This window comes from Cupressus sempervirens, chromosome 7 (assembly GCF_028749045.1).
Source record: "Cupressus sempervirens isolate cs-2001-9-10 chromosome 7, ASM2874904v1, whole genome shotgun sequence".
In the NCBI taxonomy this organism is placed as follows: Eukaryota; Viridiplantae; Streptophyta; class Pinopsida; order Cupressales; family Cupressaceae; genus Cupressus; species Cupressus sempervirens.
This window is the reverse complement of record NC_143124.1, coordinates 99350293-99371106: the sequence shown is the minus strand read 5'-3', so window position 1 is coordinate 99371106 and position 20814 is coordinate 99350293. Positions and strand designations below refer to the sequence as shown.

The window sequence follows — 20814 nt, the reverse complement described above, 5'->3', positions numbered from 1 at the left end:
AATGAAAAAGTAGGCCATAGGAAAATACTCATAGTGTGATCCTGTAGAACAAGGATCCCATAGGTTTATGTAATGCATTCTCACTAGCAAGCGTATTTGCAAGATTGAGGGTGAAAAGATAAAACTAATTTTTTGGGCTTAGCTATTTTGGTCAAGCATTCTTGCAGGTTTTACAGTGATCCCGCTAGTAAAAACTCGAATTCCCATGGGAGGATTGGTTAGTGGGATTGATGGGGAGGGTGTTTACTAACAATTCGCACTCCCACCTGTAAAATATCACAATTTTTCCATTGGGATCATGATTTTACGACTGTGGGATCATGATTTTGTAGCTACAAGATCATGATTTTGCAGTATTTACAAGGTGTTTTAATAGGAATTTAATTGGATGGTTGGGAATGCACTTCTTAATTTGGGATTTTGGTAATTACAAACAATATTAAGAAACCAACTACATACAAAAACAAGCACAATATGTCATTTTGGTTAGTTAACAAAATAAGTGCAAAAATATTATTAGAATGACCCAAATGCAAGGTCCCACTAGGTGTGCCAAAATGTATCACCTAATCTAGTAGTGAAAAGTGAATACTAACTATTATTGAAAGCATTAACAATACTAAAGAAGTTAACACTTAAGATAGGATGAGGTTATCACCAAAAAGAAAGCAAACCAATAATGGTAAGCTCCTTGGGTATAACCTATGATGACAAAGTTGTGTCCCTAATGAATAGGTGATGTATTCTCACAGTGTGCTCAAGCTTCCAATGGATGGGTGCTTATCAAGTATGAGGGTGGATGGAAGATTCAACAATGGAGGTGAGGATGGATTTCAGCATGGTTACGGTGTAAAATGACTGTGATATGGTGGTCTGTGGAGCATTATAAGTTTTCATAAAAGTGGATTGTTACTTGTGAGAGGAAAGGGATTTATTTATAGGCTAAGGGGTGGATAGATGGATGGTTAGGATGCGAGGGTGGAAGAATGTTGAGGGAGGGCTAGGATGCTTTGAAAGGGGAGCACATGGATTGTGCTTGGTCAAGGCTCTAGCCTTTTGACAAGTGTCACAAAGGGACTGGGTGGTCAAAATGGAGGGTCAAGGGGAATAATGAGGGAAGATGAGTGTGTGATAGGGATGTAAGAGGAATTAAGGGGAATTAATGGTATGTAAGAGCCATTAATGCTCTTGGATAGGGATGGAAGAGGATAAGGGAGACTTTTTGACTTTGGCTTGGGTTAGCAAGTCTTAACCCTTGCTTAAAGTTGTGCACATGTTTATAAGGGGATTAGACTTAGTTTTGGAAGGGGGTTTGGGGAAAAGTAGCTTAGCTTTGATAGGATAGGTTAGTTAGGTGGCTAAGTGAGGTTAATATGGGTGAATGGGTTGGATTAAGGATAAAGATAGGTTTTAGTAATGTTTTAGGGGTTTGGATAATTTATTAAGTAGTTTATTTAATAAAAAGAGGGCTATGAGATTAAATTAAATAGTTTTGAGGTTTTATTTAATTTAATAGAGGAATAGGGATTTAATTGATAAACTAATTTTGGATTATCATTTGATTTTATCAATCAGACTATAGATAATTAAATAAATAAATAAACTAGGGGATCACAATTAATTAATTAAATAATAAATATTTAATCAATAATGTCCTAGGAGATGACTAAATATGATTACCTAGTGGTATAATCAGATTTAGGTGTCTATTGTACTTACTTTACCAAGAACTCTATCTAAAAATCTAGAGAGATGACCCTTAGGATCAATTAAAATAGGACATATATAGCCACTTTGGGCTTTCTAAATTCCAACCAAAAATAACTCCATGTAGGGAGTTCAACTGTTTCTTACAAAAAACTAGTAGATTTTATAACATATTAACTAAAATAAAAGAAAGAGATCAAGGATCTCTTTGTCTTTCTCAAGCTCTAGTTGTGCCACTCATGGCCTATGATCCATGATCGTCAGAACCACCATCATCAATTTCTTTCCACACTCTATGAGTAGTGAGGAAAATGACAAGTTCTTGCTACTATAGAATGCTTAACTATTCTAGCCTGCATTTCCACATCTTCATGATTTGACCAATGTGATCCAACTTTTTATCTTGAACCTCTAGCTAGTCAATGCAAATGATCATCATAGAATCCTTCTTGGAAACTATGGTTAGATCATGAATCGATACCGCACTTGTTTCCTTCAATAGCTTGATTCTTGCGAATAAGGCCACCTCTACTTCTTTAGAAATTTTTTTAGCGTGATCTTCATTTGCAAGGAAGGTGTCTTCCATGTTAGGGAGGACACTACTTAGCATAGGCTTAGTGCACATAGATTTGCAAGAAGATAAGGCTCAAACTATCACCACATACACTCAGATGAGAAAAACCTTTTACCCAAAAGTGGAAGTAGAAGGGAATAAAACCAAGGCAAGTTGCATTGTCTAAAAGAAATGTGAAATTAGGAGCATACGTCTTTATGATTGGGTGAACATGAATGCTTGAACTATGAGGTAGTTCAATGTTCATGTTGAAAGGTCGCAAAATATTGGAAACTAATGTCATGACTTGACCTATAATGAAGATGCACTTGTGAACTTGAATTTTGAACAAATGAACAAAGTGTTCAATGTTCATGTTCATTCTGACAATGAGAATTAGGATCTGAACATGACTGACTTCTTTAAACAACTAATGTACTCGATGAACAATGAATCTTAACCACTGAACAAGGTGTTCAATGGTCTATTCAACTAAAGGACCCTTGAGACCATAAAACTGAGAGGGTCAATACTGACGATGGAATATCTAAGAGGCACAACTCTTGCTTTTCATTTATGAATTATTCATGACTATGAACCAAAAATATTTGTGGACCATTTATGGGTAACACCTATCAAAGTTTCACTAAATATGCCTTCAATCCATAAAGATTCATCACCATTTTTTAAAAGGGTATGTAGAGTACTATTTGTTGGCATACCAACACCAATAATTATCTCATAAGAGATGTCTGTACAATATCTTCTTTGAAGATCTCTCAATTTTAGGTATTGTTGAAGTAGTATTTAATTGGAATTTTTGATAACTTTTATAGAGAGGAGGCACAAGAATGAACATAATTCTTCATCTTCTAGGTAATCTACTAATCAGATCTATATTTGGAAATCATGAATATTCTTGGTTTATGAATAATCTCTACAACACACACACGCGCGCACACACACACACACACACACACACACACACACACACACACACACACACACACACACACACACACACACACACACACACACACACACACACACACACACACACACACACACACACACACACACACCCACATATTATGATCTTCACATGTATGATTTTTTTGAATTTAAAAGGTAGGGTTTTTTTTTTTTTAAATTAGTACTATTTTATTAATCTTTTTATAGAATTAGAATCAAGTGAAAGGAAAAATATATCCTACCTCAAATATTTAGAGGATCTAAAGAGGGCCATTAGATTTAAAGAATAATAAACTTGCTGAAATTGGTTCTTCAGTTTTTTTTTTTTATATATCTAGATTCTTGAAATGCACTTAAAATCTTGATCATCACAACATAGTCAAGATGATCCAATCCTTATCATGAACATAATGATGAATAAGTATACACCATACAATGAATATTTATAATGGCTAATAGTGATATAGATTGGATATGAGAGGTTAGGGCATGGGTATCAGTTGTTTAGCTAAATTTTCTGTCAAGTCTTGAGACATATCTTTCTTTCTTTACCATCCTTCTCTTTCCCAATGATGCACCATTGAATATAATGTAAAACAATACTAAGAAACATGTACAATTGAATCTAGAAATTAAAATCCATATTAGTTTAGTCTTGGCCAACTTTATAATCGAAGATCTTTAGATCTTATTTCCTTGACATTTTTCTAAGGATTTTTTCTCAAGAACAAAATAAATGTAGAAAGCAATAATAGAAAGTAATTACCTAAATGCTATCATCAACACTAATACCCATGAGGAAGTTAGCCACAACACTAGCTATGACCATCATGAGACTTTCCACCACTGTAACACTTGCATATAGTCACAACACAAAAAAGGCATTGGCTAAACCTACAATGTAGCCTAATGATGTAATAACAAACTATCCCTGATATTTTTGAAATCATAAGAAAATATGACATCCATGATAGATTGTTTCCCACCATGAAAGCCACAACTCCATAATGCCCATTAATCCTTTCTCACTGAAATACCTACATCACACAATAAAAGTAACAATTTCATTTAGAATCATGAAATTTCCACAATCCATAATGATCTAGCTAAAGATAATTCCATTTAGTTCAACCAAGAGATGAAAACATCAAAGCTTCAATCTTTAGCACATGAATTTACCTTCATATCTTCAAAAAAATAAGGGAAGCCTCCAATAGACATGAAAGCAACAAAGCCAAAAATGAAGGAAACACTAGCTCCTCTAGCCTAAAAACATGTTGCACAACATGTTTAAGTGAAAAATTTGAGTAGCAAAAAAAATATGTCCATAAAAATCTTAGGGGTGACAGGAAAATGAAGTCTTACTAGTATGGAATTATAGGATGTACCAACATTAAAGTAGATGGTTCCAATACAAATTGTGAGAAAAATGTAGATCACAAGCCTGAGCCAATAATACCCAACATTTTTGCTCATATTAATAAATGACCTATGCATTAAAATGTAACATTGCATCAAGAAGCTAGCTTGGGTGCTCTTTGAATCCAACATCATTCCTCTCTACAAATCAAAACCTTAAATCACAAAATGGTTCTACAAATTCATTTCCTTCAATATCAAAGTAGTAAGATTCAAAACAAGGGAGCTTACAATTTGTGATATTTTATGTACTCTGGCCTGTGCTTCATGATGATGCTCAGAGTGATGGTAATTCTCCACAAGAGTTTGAGTAGCTTGGCTTGTTGTGATTTTTGTCCAAAGGGTCATCTAATCTCTTGGTCTAATCACATTAACAAAAGCTTATCTTCATGAAACAAACACCTTTCAATGAATTGTACGATTCACAACATGAAATTAAGATCCTGGATGTAGAGAGTACCTATAGTCTCATTGATCCTTTTAGTGTAGCTTCACTTTGTCAAAGTATGAGTTAATACATCTTAGAGAGTGATTAGATTTTTTCTAGAAAGGTGGGAAAGGAAATCCTGGTTGCTTAAAAAACTACAAACATCACAATAATTCTTATTTGTGAGAATCCATGAATCTAGTTCATATCAGTATTTAGTACCACAGGAATCATCTATCAATGTAGCAATTTTTTTAATGGGGAATTTCATATGGAGGGTATTAAATAAGCACATTCCATCTAGGGGAAAATATATATTTAAAAATAATAGTTCTTGCTGTCTAAAGTTGTTGTATTTGTTCTTATTTTTGATGCTCAAACCGTAGCTAGGTCACCACTCTATAGGTTTGAGTGTTCTCTAGATGATTTTTTCTTCTTGTTAATATGTATGCTATAATTTCATAAATGATAACTATTTTGATTTATATAATACAAATAATTTTTAGATAATATTAAGAGTATTTGCTTATGTAACATAAGTATGTATATAAAGAACAATCTTAGTAATATGATTATTGACCCATCATTGATAATACTATTAGATTGTTGTGATTCATTTCAAATAGTTTACAAAATTGATATTCATCTTGTCATTTTTACGTGAAAATGAAATATAGTTTAATAAATGAGGGAAGTCATTGTATAGTGCACAGTGGGCCTTATAGTTTTAGCGATAGAGAAACATTTAATATCCATTGAATGTATCTACCAATGACCTCAATTGTCAATAGAAATTTCCAAACAATTCATTTGTGATAGAAAGACGTCCATCAACTTATTCTTCAACTATGCTTTGATCCAACTTTAACTCCTCTACAACTTCAAAAATTCTTGTTCCTAGACTAGTAGTAGTAACTCAAATATTCTTAAATACAAAAACCTACCATCTAACTAAGCTTGGTGACAATAACTCTAGTATTATTAAATATGGAAACCAACCATTATAGAAAAGCTAGCTTTACTCACATGCCTAAGATGCCTTGCCAAAGTAAATAGTTTTTCATCTAGAGAGCAAGTAGGGACTATCAAATATTTCAAACACCTCACTACTTGGTTGATGAACTGAAGCTATAATAGTATGCCCATCCTTGGCCAAATTATTAGTGTTTGGGTAGTTAAAAATGTAGATCCACTACAATTAACAATTCACCACATACCAATACATTTATTTTTGAATTAGTGATAATCAATAGTCTACTCAATTAGTCATAACCACTATTAGTTAGTATTCTATGGTCTACAAAAAATAATATGTTCATTAATGGAGTATTATGTGGTCTATGAGGAACATTAAAAAATCATTAAAACCCTCTTTGATGTTATTATGGATTCAAGATTTGCCACTAATTAAGAATTAGAATGACTAATTCATACGTATCTAAACCACTTGTTGGTTCATCTAGAAATAACAACCTTGGCCTCCTAAGGATTTCCAAGCCAATGCCAACTCTTCTCTTTTCTCCACCAGTAATTCCCCTCAAGTGCCAATTTCCTATAGGAGTGTTGGAACATTCTTGAAGACCCATTTCAACAATTGTAGACTCCACTAATGTCAATTTATTTGATCAGGGCATCTTATCAGGGAGTCTCAAATGAGCATAGTATGCTATAGTCTCCCTCACTATCAAGATCCCAATCAGAGTATCATCTCGAGTAATATATGCCCACAACCAAACATAGGAGAGAAAAAAGTGTTTAAGATCAAACATCAACAATACACCCAAAAATTGAACGGCCCCTATTAAGTACTATTAAGGAGCAACCTATGATTAAATCATACTACTATTATGAAGGAGATATTTTTATTATGATTGCTCATCTTGTAGATCTAGACTAAAATGCATTAGCTACCAATCTACCAAATTTCCATAAACAAATTAAAAATTTTAAAGGTATCATCAATAGTATGTTATGCAAAAAAATTCCATCAAGAATGCAGCTCCATATAGATAGATATAAAAGATTGGAGACAATGAAGCAATAATTTCTACTATGTTCTATTAATAGAGTAGCATCACAAAATTGTTAGGATTTGTAAGGCCCTGAATGTATTGGGAAGTTGTGTTTAGTAGAAAACTTTTTATATTATTGCAGACTATATAGGATGCTAAAATTAAGAAAGAAATTAAAAGAAATTAATGATTCACTTTAGGCACCCTACTTACAGGAAAGAGCAAAGCCTTCGGTGGATATGAAGGAGGTGCTCTACAGAAGGGATAGAGTGGATATGGAAAAGACATTGGTAAGATGTAGTGGTTTAAAAACGCCAAAAAAATTGATTACCCTCTAAGTACAGAGAACAATGTTGAAAATGTCTAATTTTTTTTATTTCCTTTTTGAGGAGACCAAGGTTGGGGTGTAGAGGACTTCTCCCAAGTTTAGCAGAGATGGCCATGTGAGTATGAAAATTAAAGCCATTATCATTTATAGTCATATTTTGAAATCGTATAAATCAAATGAATGGTGTGTGAATTGTTGTATTGACTTACACTTAATTTTAGATACAAAGTGAGAAACCTAGAGTAGTACATTTCCCATTGAGAGAAGCAGTGGGAGATGTTGCAATTTGTGAGTGTGATACTGATGTTGCTGGTGACACATCCCTTAGTTGTAGTGAGGTTCAAATTTTGTATTCATTGTTGATAAATGATGTAATCTATAGGAAGATGACACTCATATGTATTATATTTACATGCTATAAGTATTTTTTGTATGGTAATATTTAGATTTTTCTTATTGTCCCCTCTATGTAGGGGAGGGGTCAATATAGAATTGAAAATTCCACCCAAAGGAGGATATATTACTACCTTGTTAGAAGTTGTTCTATTGATGGGAGAAAGAAGTTTTGGGATATTGCAAGGATGAATCTACATAGGTTGCAAATTCACAATCTGCCATTTATTGAGGCACCTTGCCATGGGTGGCCTTTTGTAAGAAATAGCAAGCGATGTCATTATGAGTCAAAATCAATAGGATACATCTTTAAGAGGGCCACAAGTGTTGATTACCAGATGTGAATAAGGTTTGATGCCCAATGAAGGTTTATAGAAACACATATACAAATTCTACAAGGTCTCCTTAGTTGAGCTCCTTTCGAAAGAGGGTCTAGCCAAGATTGAAGAGGAAATGCCTTACTATCAGAGTGATTAGTTGAGGAAGGAGAGATTGAAAAGGGTTGTAGCATTGGTGAAGAGAAGAGAGATCATGGTATGATCAATTTGATATAATAGCTTGTTATTTACACAAAAAATATGTGCAAACATGTAAACCACTTTAGAGAAATCCATTGATATTCATTAAATGTTCCATTGATAGGGCACTCCATCTTTAGCCAATATGGGTTTTGTGGATTGTGTTGTTAAAAGATCAACATATGCACCACCTTCTACATCAATTGAAGGTGATAAGAGTTGCATGCAATGATCTTGTGCATGATGAAATAAGTCTGGTAGAGGGAAAACAATCTTTGTAAGTGCTAAGAAAATTTAACTTTGAGGACAATATAAGGGGGATTCCTTCTATTTCCAAAAGTGATAGGATGAATGAACGAGGAATGCAAATGTTATTTTTTATTTCTGTAGGATCAAATAATGTATTAAATTTTTAATTATGACCAGTCATGTGTTTTGTGGTTTTGAACATTTTGGTTTGATATCTAAAAAAAAGAATGAATGATTTATCTATGTCAGACGTCCACTATGAAAGACATTGTTGCAACAATAGTTGAGTGTGAAGATGAGAATGTGCTTTCTCTCTTGGCTTCTACATGTGAGTGTGTTAAATCAACATCAGCTAAATGCAGGAGTGGCAGTAAGTTTGTGTTATGAAAGAACACTGAAGCAATATTGGTTGATGAAAATGAGATTACAGTTCTAGTAAGTAGCATGTGGTTGGGGCAGGAAATGTGTTATTCAAAAACTATATTTTTGAAATTAAAAGCGACCAAAACAAGGGGGTCGACCCTTCTAAGAAAAAAGATGGTAACTAGCACATTACCAGTAGACAAAATACTAACTAAACATCAACATAGTTCCAAATGTCTACAAAAACCAACAGAGATTAAGAGCAACTAAGCTAAAACCAAACAGAGATAACTAGAAAACTACGAAAGTTCAACATAACCAAAATTGGCATAACAGGCCAACCCGAGTCTTAATAACAATTGTATACCAACAAAACCTTAACCAATAGTAAAACATAAAAAGTCTTGGATTTAAGGATCGTAGTAAACTAAAAAACTTAATTTTATTTTTTCCCCTTCCCCTTCACGTCCAGTAGGATCCAGGCCTAGTCATCAGCAAGGAAATTGAAGAGCAACTTGTGGTCCTCCATATCCATTCCCATGTCCTCCTTTTCCTATGCCAATAATTGAAGGGTGGTGGCCACAACATGTGTGACTTTGAGGCCAAATTTGGAGAAGGTAAAAAACCTTCCTCCAAAGTTTTAACCCTCCTTTCCAATTTAGCATATCATTCCTCTAGCACCTTAGTCCCTTCCATAGTCTCTGCTTCCACCTTTAATGCTTCCTCCTTAGCTTTCTACACCTAGATATCATCCTAAAAAACCCTCAGGTTAGAGGAAACCTTAGAATTATCCTTCACTAGGGAAAAAATAGTTATGGGGAAGGTTTCCATCTTGCTGCTCTCTTCACAAAAGGTATTGGGTTTGAGGGAAAAGCTAGCAGACACATGGGTGATCTCTGTATTCACAGCATTACCAGTAGACACCTAGGTTTGAGCTTTATCCCTCGAGTTATCCCCTGAGTTAAAAATTTTCTCCCCCTCCTCCTTTCCATCATCCTCCTTGGATTTAGAATTATCTTTTTCCCCCCTTCATTTATTATAGTTTTCTAAACTATCTTCCTCAACCTCCTCAACCAGATCTTTGATGGATTTCTATTTGCACCTAGCTTGAGATTGTGCAAGCCTACCAGATCTCCTCCTAGCCTTACCCTCAGTATCCTCCTCCAAATCCTCTCCATCAACCTCAACCAGTTTTTCAATTTTTATCTTCTTGTTTTCGTTTTGTTCCACTGTTATATCAGGTTTTTTGTTTTTCTTGTTTTCCCTAATAGGGGAGGGTCAGGGGGTGTGAATTTTAGTGCCTGTACTAGAGCTCGAGGGTGAATTCTGGCAGTGGAATTGGTTATCCACCACCACCACCCTAGTGGAGCATAGCACAAGGTGAAACTGATAGAGGTAGAAGATTAAACCTTGATGAATTATGGTAAAATTTGAACCTTTACTCCTTTTTTCTCTAACATCAACAACCATATCCTCAAGAGAATGCAGAAGATAAATAAGGATAGAAATGAAATCCCTATTCCTAAAATGATTTAATAAAGGGAAATGATAGTAATAGAAAACACTAAACCTGCCTTCCAATGTCAAATACCTCATAAGGACCAAACACACATCATCCCATGTGGTGGGCAGCTTATCTCTTTTAAACCCTCCTGTGTAATGAATTGGATCTTCTTCTTCTGTGAAGAAGCTATTCATACTAGCCTCATCAATAATTTTGGTTACCTTTCTCCATCTTTTCCCCTTCATTGAGAGGCCAGTTTCCATGTAAATCACTTCATCAATGACTTGGAAGATGATTCCATTAATGGTGACCTTTCTATCATTCCAATCATTAGCAAACTGGAGTGTGCAGTTCTTGTTGTACCCTGCCATTGACTGCATGTAGGGAAAAAACTCCCTTTCTTCAGAAGAAACTAGGTGGCCATCTTATCTTTGAAATTCTCAATTTTCTTGGGTTCTAGCCTATTCAAGTCCCCACCCATCTCTATTTCACCAATTTTTGGCTCCCCTTCTTTAGTAATATGCATCTGAACTTTCTCAATTACAATCTCTCTACAACTACTCTCTACCTTAAACCCTTTAACAACAAGAAAATAAAATTTGTAGACCTATGCTTGATGAGCTCCAAAATCCCATGCGAGATTTTTATGGCATTCATGAAAGTATAAAATCATAATTTTCACACCCTAACATTTTCTGACAGCTTGATTAGTGATATCTTTCATACTTCCAATTGGGAAGTAATTTGAAACTCACAATGGGTTACCATAATTATGAACTGACATCTCTCTTAATTTGTAATCACTTTGATTACCATTTGTATGGCCACATCTTCCCTTTATTTCCAAAAAGCCAATGTTAAATTTAGTGAACATAATCACCATGTTGCCAAATTTGGCCCTACTTAAAAAATTTATAGTCATCATCATATATTATTGCCGCCTCTTTCCTTGATTATCAACAACTTAATATCTTCATTGAGATCAACCCAATTTCTCTAGCATGTGATTTCCCTTGCAATAAACCCCATGGCTGCCACCACGTCTACCATCTTATTACCTTCCCTATAGATGCATTTTAGGTGGACACTTTCCATTCTGTTCAAGACTTTCTTGATATCCATAATGGTATTTCAAATATTCCAACCCAATATAGCCACTCCCTTAACCAAGTCAATGATTAATTTAGAGTCCTCCTTAATTTGCATTTTCCTACTCAACTGATGGCCCCATAACAACGCCATTGCCTTAGCCAAGTTATTGCTTCCAATTCCCACCTTTCCTGCATACACCAACAACACATCACCATTCCTATCCCACAACACTCCTCCTACCGCACCTAATCCTCCATTTGTAGCACCATCGAAGTTTAGTTTATACTACATTAGGGTAGGGGGTCTCTATCTTGTCTACTATCTCATCATCATTTTTGAGTTATCAAAGAGGAAAAAATCCTCATGACAACCCCATCTTTCAGAAACTAGGCCTTCATTTCTAACTAGTTCCTCCTTTGGCATTTTACATTAAACTACTCTTAAATTTCCCTTCAACAATTTGTCCATAATTCCAAAAACCACTTCTTCTGATTTACTCTCCTCCCTAAATAATTTGTTATTTATTTCTTTCCATATGTGCCAGAAAATATATGGTGGAACAATTTTCCATAGAAAAACTAATCTAGGGTGATAAAAGGGATAGAACCAATTCTCCACAAACTGTCCCAGATTATCTTTCATAACCCAATCAAAGCCAAATCTTTCCTAGACCTTAGTCCAAATCCCTAAAGCATACTACCATTCTAAGAAAAGGTGGGAAATACTTTCTTCCTTTTCTTTACAAAGACAACAATGATTTGTTATATAAAAAATCCTTCTTTTTAAGTTGTCCAAAGTTAAGATTTTACCATGCTAAGCTATCCACCAAAAGAAATTAATTTTAGGAATAAGATTCGTAATCCATACATTTTTCCACAATGTTGGATAGGGGTCCTTAATAAAAATGAATATTTATGATGATTTGATAGTGAATTTACCACTTGGAGTTAGGTCTCAAGCCTTAATGTCCTCCTAAGGTAATAAGGGGAGTCTCTATTCCTTTAACAACTCTTCCAATTCCTTAAGCAGAAGAATATCTTGTTGGGAGTAATCTTCCTTATAAAGCTTCTTCCACCTCCTTCCCGGATCAATATAGTCTCTGACCTTTCACCCCACATCTTCTTTAAGTAATTCCATTAATCTTCTAAATTTATTGAAGACCAGCGGTTTCCCACCCATCTACCTATCTTCCCAAAATTTGATATTAAAACCATTCCCCTCAATCCACCTCAAACCTTCTCTTAATAAACCTCTATTTCTAAAAAAAATTTGTCCTATTTTTGAACCTCCTAGAAGGTCATTACTAAATAGATTCCACTTAAAAGAGGTATTAGACAAATATTTAGCTTTCATGATATTGCCCCAATTTGTATTTTCTTCAGCCACTCTCTAGCCAATTTTCATAAGGAGAGCTTTGTTAAGGTCGCAAAGCCTTCTTACACCCAACCTCCCCTTAATCTTTGGTTTACACACCTCCTCCCAATTAACTAAACTCAATTAATTTTTCTCCTCTGTCCTTGACCAAAGGAAATTCCTTTGTATTCTCTTAATTTTCTCCACCATGATTTGATTAATTTTGAAAATAGATAAGAAGTAAATAGGGATTCTGTAAAGAGCAGTAGAAAGTAGTTGTAATTTTGTAGCATTGCTTAATATCTTCCCTTTCCACCCTGCAAGCTTCCTCTGAAATCTCTCTGCTATCATATTCTAAAAGTCATTAGTCACTTCCTTAGTATTAAGTGGTAAACCAAGATAAGTATCCAAGAGGCTAGTAGATTGGCATTCTAGAATGATCCTTATCCTCCTTTGTAATGAGGCTTTAGTATTAAAGAGATGAATCTTACTGTTGTGGTAATTCACTCATTGCCCAGAAATTTCTTCATAATTATGTAATATCATCTTCCAAGCTTCTGTCTCCATTACTGAAGATTCTCCAAATAGGAAAGTGTCATCAACAAACTACTATATGACCTCAATTTTAGTAGTAGTAGTAGTAGGTTTAACCCCTTTGACATAGTGCGTACTCACTAATTTATAGAATGACCTCCCTAAGACTTCAACAACAATAATAAAGAGGTAGGGGGAAAGTGGATCACCTTGTCTTAAACCATTCTCCATAGCAAAGTTGCCCTAGGGGGAACCATTAAATAGGACAGAATACTGCACTAAGCCAACCATCATCATGATCAAGTTTATAATCTTTTTGTTAAATCTCACTCTTTCTAGCACATCCTGAAGGAAGTCCCAATTGACCATATCATAAGCTTTGGAAATATCCAATTTGAATGCCATCCCCAATTTTTTGTTTTTCTCCATACAATGAATAACCTCATGTGTGGTTATAGCCACATCCAATATCTATCTTTCTGGTACAAATCCTTTTTGAGGACTACCAATTATTCTTTCCAAGAGAGGCTTAATTATGTTCACCAAAACTTTGGTAAAGATCTTAAAAATAGTATTACATAAGCTTATAGGTCTAAAGTCAAGTAGGGTCAAAGGAGTAGGGGTTTTAAGAACTAAAGAAATAAAGGTTTTGTTAATCATCCTCAACAACTTACTAATTTTGGAAAAAACCCTAGTGGCCCAAATCAATTTCGATTTAACCACCTCTCAAAAATGCTAGAAAACTGCTGGAGGGAACCCATCTAGGCCCAGAGCCTTATAAGATTTCATAGAAAACACTGCACTTTTCACCTCCTCCTCAGTGATATTGCCAAGTATCTGGGTATTCTCCTCTACACCAAGTCTCTCTAGGACTAAATTAATCAAGCTTCTTCTAATTACCGGGTTTCCTACAAAATTGTCTTTAACAAAAGCTTTACTAAAGTGTTCCACCACATGTCTTCCCATCTCCTCCTACTCTTTTAAGACCCTTCCCCCTTCATCATTTAGCCTACTAATTTTGTTTCTTCTTTTATGGTTAGAGGCTGACCTGTGAAAGAAAGTAGTGTTCTTATCCCCTTCCTTAAGCCATTGAATTCTTGATCCTTTTTTTGAAAAAAATTCCTCCCTTAGTGGGATATCTTTCCACCTTTTTCTATACTCCTCCTCTTCCTAAGTTGCACCTTCTAGGTTGATCCATTATGCAGTTTCTCATTGGAGTTTTTTGAGCTTTTCCTCCACTTCACCTTTAACTTTGAATAAATCACCAAATGAACTCTTAGCCCAAAACCTAACATTCCACTTAATATTATCCAGTTTTGGGGTAAGTCTATACATCATAGTACCATCTATCCTTATATCCCACTAATCTTGAACTCTCTCTTTGAATTTTGGATGAGACTCCCACATTATTTCATATCTAAAAGGTTTATATCTGCCTTTAAAACCATCCTCCTCATGGAATAATATAGGGGAGTGGTCTAAAATAGTTCTAGAGAGGTTCTCAAGGTGGGAGTTCCCCAGTCTATTCCAATTCCTTGTCACCAATAATCCTTCACTTTCCTATTATTACTCCAAGTATATGGGTTTCCTCTCAACTCCACATCCATAAAGTCCAACCTGTTAATGAAGTCATTGAGGTCTTGCAAACTTTCTAGACATTGTTTGTTACCACCCAACTTCTTTGAATGCTAAACGGGGGTATTAAAGTCTCCCATACACATCAATTTCTTACCCTTTATAGTTTCAAAAATCCTAACCAGTTTATCATATATTTCTTTCCTCCCAAGTCTACTATTAGAGGCATAGATATTGATCAACCCCCACCATTGGCTGCTAGATTGGAAAATAGTACTGATAATATTTTTTTCCCTTCCAGACCTTAGTTCCATTCATAGAGTTTGGATTCCACATGGTGGCAATACCCCTCGAAGCTCCATTAGCATCCATATGTAAATACCCAGCCCCCAGCTAAATACAACTAGCTATTTTATCAAAACTAACACAAGACATTTTAGTCTCTTGTATTAAGACATAGTCAACTTTCCTGAAAAATATATATTTTTAGAGCATATTTCTTCTGGGGATTATTTAACCCCCTCAAATTCCAAGAAAGGAATTTCATTTCTTACCTCTAGAAACTGTCTCCAATGTAAGTTGCTTACTACTGGTCACATCCCTAGGCATTTGCTTTGTCCTAGTTGGTCTACTAGATGGTCTTCCTGCTGTCCCAGAGGTACCAACATCTAATATTTCACCTCCCCTCCCTCCTCTTCTTCTTCTGGACCTCCCATTCCCCATTATCCTCCTCTTGTGGTGAGTTAGGGTTAAGCTCCATTTCCACCTTGTGAATACTTTCCAGTTCTTTTGTAGCAATCTCTACTGGGGAGGCTTTAGCCAACCTCAAAGGGGTACATACTTTTTCCATAATGTCACAGCCTATGGACAAAATTTCCTTCTAGCTATCACCCATCTAGGTTGTGGGGATCCCATGAGAGGGTGGGACACATTATTTCACCCTCCTCCAATAACACACTAGTTATAGGCCCCTCCTTAGGTGAGCACAATAGTTCTTCTAAATCCATTCTAAAAGGGTATTCCTCTTAGTTCATCTTGTCCTCCAAAACTACTCCTCCCCCAGGGTCCAAACTTTTTTCCAAGGTGGGAAGCATTGTGGGAGTAGCCTTAGAAGGAGTCTTCACCACTTTTTCTAATATTATTGAAGGTCCACCTAAGGACTCAATAATAATCCCTAGAGAGCCCTCTTTCTATTTGTCTTTCTACATTTGGGCTTAACAATCCATGATAAGGAGTCCAAATTGCCTACATCTTTGGTAGAATAGGTCAGCATTCTCATATTCTATAGGTTGAATTTTCTCACCCCATTTAGTCCTCAACATGACTAGAGTGGGGAGTGCTCTATTCAAGGCTACATTCACATAGAACCTTGCATAAACCAGCCATTTTTTTTGCATAGTCACTTTATCCACTATGACAAAATAACCAAAAGAATTCCCCACCCAACTTAAGATCTTCTCATCCCAAAATTCAAGGGGGAGTCAAGGTAACCTAACCCAAACTTGGGCAAGTTTGTTCAACTCCATGCTAGCAATAAAGCCTAGATGCCATCTTGTAAGGGCAAGAAAGTTCTTCCCATAATACCAAGTACCAGAAAGAATGGAATTGAAATCCTCCTCAGTGGTAAATTTGAAACAAAAGAGACCACTAGGCATAGCAAAGACACTTACGCTCCCTTTAACCTTCCATTTCTAACTCACCCATTTATGTACCATCTCAATAGTGGGACGGAATGTAACAAATCTGCCAAAAACACAAAGTTTGAGGCCAGAGGTGACATTTTCCACCACTCTATCAGGGAGGGATATCATAGGACCCTCCTAACCATGGGTAATCATGGGATTCTCTATAGGGAAACTGGCCACGGAGGTGCCAACAAGCACATTCTTCCACCTTGATAGTGATCCATCATCTGGCTTTTGGCCACCCTCTAGCAGACAGCCTACAAGGCTTCCACTAGCCAAAGCAACAATGCCAGCACAAGTCAACCTGTCAACCCCAATGGACCCACAACCAACCTGCAAGTCCTCCAAGTCCCTGCACGCCACAAGTACAAGTTGTAGGTCTAGGCATGGTGGCAAATTTGGAGACTTAGGGCCCGCCATCATTCAAAATTCAAATTCAAAAAGAGTGGCAAGATTGTAGAGCGGAAAAATTATAGAGCAGCAAGATTGTAGAGCTTTTATTTAGAAAATATGTTATTGGTGTTTTGAATTTCATTATAATCCACTCGTATTTGTAATGGTAGTGTTCAGGGGTGTGTAGGACAACATCCTGCTATCAAACATCTTGAAGAAGCAGTATGCTTACATTCAATTTAGTGATTGGTAGAGACCTTAGTGTATGGAATGTTGATAGTAGCATCCATGTTAATACCTATATTATTTGGTTATATGGAATATAGGTTGATAGAGGTTGTCTTTCCTTTAAAACTCCATCAATGATGGAGGCCCTAGATAGAGATGTATGTAATGTATTTTAGATTATTTCCCAACGGAAGATTGGTTTAGAGTTAATGTAATTTGAGAAAGCATTTTTCTACTTTTTGTGGGCCAGGACATAGTGAGGAGAGATGTTGCAATGTATCATGATTCTTTGGTTGAGCAATCCATAAGGCTAGTTGGAACTATAAGCTTGTGCCCATTAGACAATTGAAAATCTATACCTTTGGAAATGGGCATGGAAAGTTAGATAGATGCTCAAGATAAGTTGCAGAGTCCTTGTGAATTAGTAAAAGTGATAGATGTATCCTTTCTTTCTATTTGTAAGAAGCAATATAATCATAATTGAGATAAACAACCTAGGTTTCCTCTAGGCATATTTTACAATTAGAGGGAGTGTACGATGATGAGGGAGGAAAAGAATAATAAATTTTCTCTTATGCTATTGGGCATCATGTACACTTGCAATGTCAAGGTATATTGGTAGGTAAAGGTATTATCAAAGGTGTGGGTAGTGAGGTGGTGTGCCGCTACAAACCACTTTGTGCAAGGGCTACAAAAGTAAAAATTATAGAGGCTCTTGACCTGATTGCTAGGATACCATACCCTCATTCTTTCTTTGAAGTTTTAAGTGACTCATTAAATTCATTTGAAGTGAGGAATATCTGTGGCCTATCCTCTAATATAGATTTGGAGCAACATAAGGTATTATTATCTCTCTTTTTTTTTGCCCAAGCTTATAGTTTATTGATGTCATTTATTTGGAGGCTGCACTCATCCAACTTGTGTACATAATGTTAGGATAAAGTGCATGACACATCAAAGGTGGGCAATGAATCTAGCGATCCCCTTCCTATCCCTAAAAAGACATAGCCTCAGAATTTACATATTAGGTATCATCCCTCCAACGGTGCACAAGGACCCCAAGAGGCATCATAGATTTTATGAAATAATTTTCCATGTTTCCCAAAATAGACAATGGAAGAGGGGTAAACTAGCATCAAAACATTAGGGATTTCTTTATATGCCATTGTAACTGGTAATGGTCTCTAATTTTTTCATTGAATAGTGTACACATCATTGTTAGTAGGGTTACTAGGCATTGTTGATGCCATTGGTCAAAATCTTCCCTTCTTCAATGAAATTGGAACTAATTTTTATTCCAAATGTGCAACATTTCTTTTATATTTGTTAAATTCTCTACTGTTTTAAGTCCTTATTTCCAGTTCAGTTGAACCATTCAAACTATTTTTTAAATTTTTTTATGCATGTTGATTTGTTGCACTTTGTTGTTAATGTACATCAAGGGAAATCTAAATTTGTCTAGTCTATTTGTCTTAATTGGTTGTTATTATATTGTGCCTGTTCTATGGTGTGATTGTACTTTATTTATAATTCTTGTCTTTTTAGTTGTGTATAGTCTATTAGCGACAATTGAATAGGATCAACTATTTTTATAGAGTATTATTTCAATTTATAATGTATCTAATATTTATTTCAAATGTACAGTAACTTTCATCATAAATTGTTGAATACTTTTCTTCAATTTGATGGATGTTTTAATAAATTGGAGATGATTTGATCTTAACACTATATAAAGTTGATACTACTACTTACACTAAACAATATTGACTAGGCATTTTGCTATTTTGTGGCACCTTTTCTATTCATTTTGTTTTATTTGTAAGGGATTTTTTATTAAACTAGCTAATTGGAATGTAAGCATAGTTCTTATATGTTGATGCAATCATGGGTAGTCGTAAAGATGTCTACAAAAAGGACTCTCCTGATTAATCGCCATCTGATATTCCCATGACTATAATTATAGGATTGTCAAAGTTTGCTACTTCTCATAAGTGTGGAAAGATGAATGACTCATCGAATGTGAGGTAATATTAGAGTTTAGATTAAGTACCTCTATTAGGTGTATCAGATACTGGTGGTGTAGTGGGGCCAGTCAATAGTCATGATAATGGGGACAATGTAGCCTCAGATGATTCCACCCTGGATGACAACTTCAATAACTCACTTCCAAAGAAACATATATCTTTGTTGTCTAAGAATATGGCTACATGTGAAGTATATTATAAGCACCTAAAGTTGTAGAATATTGAATTGGTGATGAAAACCAAAGAGCTTGACATGTTGCTTATAGAGGTTAAGGAGAAAAATATGGAGTACTATCTTCAATTGCATGAGCAATAACTGATCAATCACAATCTAGAGGATTCACTTGTTGCAAATAAGAAGATATTCTCTGACTCAACCCATATATGTGAGGACATGCTAGATCTCTTGAGAGGTATATTGAATGGTGGAAAGTGAAGTACATTGACATGGTTAGTTTTCCTTTTGATAGAGGGCAACAACCAACTTCCATCCTATCTTCAATGTGCAGATGTGAAGGTGCATGAGAATGTTGTTAGATGTATATATGTAATTAAATATTATGAGCCACATGTAGTTGTTATTTATTTCAATGACAAATCTTAGTTGTATAAATCAATGTCATATGAACCCAATGTTTTGATAGATAAACTAATATCTTCTGAAGAAAAGGACACAATTGGCATTTACATTTGACAATTTGGTGTGTTGATAATTGATATCTAAAATATATTGTGTACACTGTTAATGTTTATAAATCATTATGGATCCACTTTACTCATCAATAAGTTAATATAATTCCATTTTTATATACATATTGCTACTCTTATTTTGCAGGAACTAAATTCAATAAATGTCATGGATGGATTGAAGTTTTTTCTTATTAATTAAATCTTTCATATCATATTACTTTCAATTATAATTTCATATGATCTGAAATTTATTTAACTAAGGTGGATTGCTTCTCGTTTCATTTTGTACACTACATAATGCAAGAAATCCGATGAATGGATGTAAGAAATTGCAAATGAAGTATTTATTTGCTATGAAACTGGTATGCTTTTGCCATGAAACTAGTATGTGTTACTTTTGTTTTCTATGGTTGGTTGAATGTAGTATAACTTAGAGACTTGCAACCCCCTTCCAAACCTTGAAGTATCTATCCCTGAGATGTGCCTGCACTGGGTACTTGAGTACTCAAGCACCCCCACCTCCACCATTCCACAACTATGCTGCTAGTGGGATGTTTTCTTGAATTTCTATATGAATTTTGATTTTTTAATGTTACTATTGGGCATGTAATATGTTACTATGTTCAATTTCAATGGTTCTAATTCATGTTGTAATTTTTCTATGTTCAAGTATTTTAATTTGGTATGTTCCAGTGAACTACTAAAACATCATTTCATAACTAGCATTTCAAATTCTATATGTATAATATACAACTCCCCTCTTTGGCCCATCCTCCTCTTGTTGTCATCCCTTGG

General features: G+C 35.1%; 1 pseudogene; it reads right to left on the bottom strand.

The window, feature by feature from the left end:
- Positions 1–17104, bottom strand: part of LOC149545680 (ABC transporter G family member 11-like) — a 44903-nt pseudogene extending 27799 nt beyond the window's left edge.
- Between the last annotated feature and the right edge of the window lie 3710 nt (positions 17105–20814).